Source organism: Apis dorsata, unplaced genomic scaffold (assembly GCF_000469605.1).
Source record: "Apis dorsata unplaced genomic scaffold, Apis dorsata 1.3 scaffold_19, whole genome shotgun sequence".
Classification (NCBI taxonomy): domain Eukaryota; kingdom Metazoa; phylum Arthropoda; class Insecta; order Hymenoptera; family Apidae; genus Apis; species Apis dorsata.
This window is the reverse complement of record NW_006263321.1, coordinates 670070-670954: the sequence shown is the minus strand read 5'-3', so window position 1 is coordinate 670954 and position 885 is coordinate 670070.

Here is an 885-nt window from a genome sequence, read left to right as displayed (position 1 = left end):
AAAAATTTTATAAACAAAATTTTGAAAAAAAAATGGGAGAATTACAATTTTTAAAAGATAATATTATAATATATAATATATAAATATATTGCATTATTATTTAATTTATTTATTATTATTATTTTAACAATTTGCTATTTATTGTCTTAAAACAGATTTTTTTTAAATATTTCTTTAAAACATTTAAATCAATATCTATTGAAATATGATATTAATTATCACGTTATCAGTCAATCTGAACAGATAAAGAAAATTGATAAAATCTAAATAAAATTCTGTAAATTTCAACATATCATACTATCTTTGCGCAATTATTACATTTAAATCATTAGGTTATGTTAACGCGATACTTGCTATTGCTTATATCTAACGGAATCGGTACAATGTGTCAAATTGACACACATTTGTTGATATGTACTTTTGTATTTACTTAATTATACATAAATATATATATCAATAAAATATGGGCTACTTAAATTTTCAGTAAGTAAATAAATAAATAAGTAATAAGATATAATTTTTTATATATTTTGATCATATTATTATTGTTTCCTTACAATTATGTAAATTCGTAATTTCAATTGTTTGAAAATTTTGTTAATCGTTCAGTATCATTGTTTATCTATGATAAAAATATATATAAAAATATATATATAACATATTTAATATTTTATCTTTCTTTCGTTCTTTATTTTTATAGAATATTTTTTATACTGGATAATTTATGATAAAAATGGTATATACAACACATTTAATATTTTTTTTTCTTTCTTTCGTTCTTATTTTTATAGAATATTTTTTATACCAAATAATTTATATAAAATAATATAATTATTTTATATTTATTTTTAGAAATGGATTTATATGTTCCTTGGAGATATTATT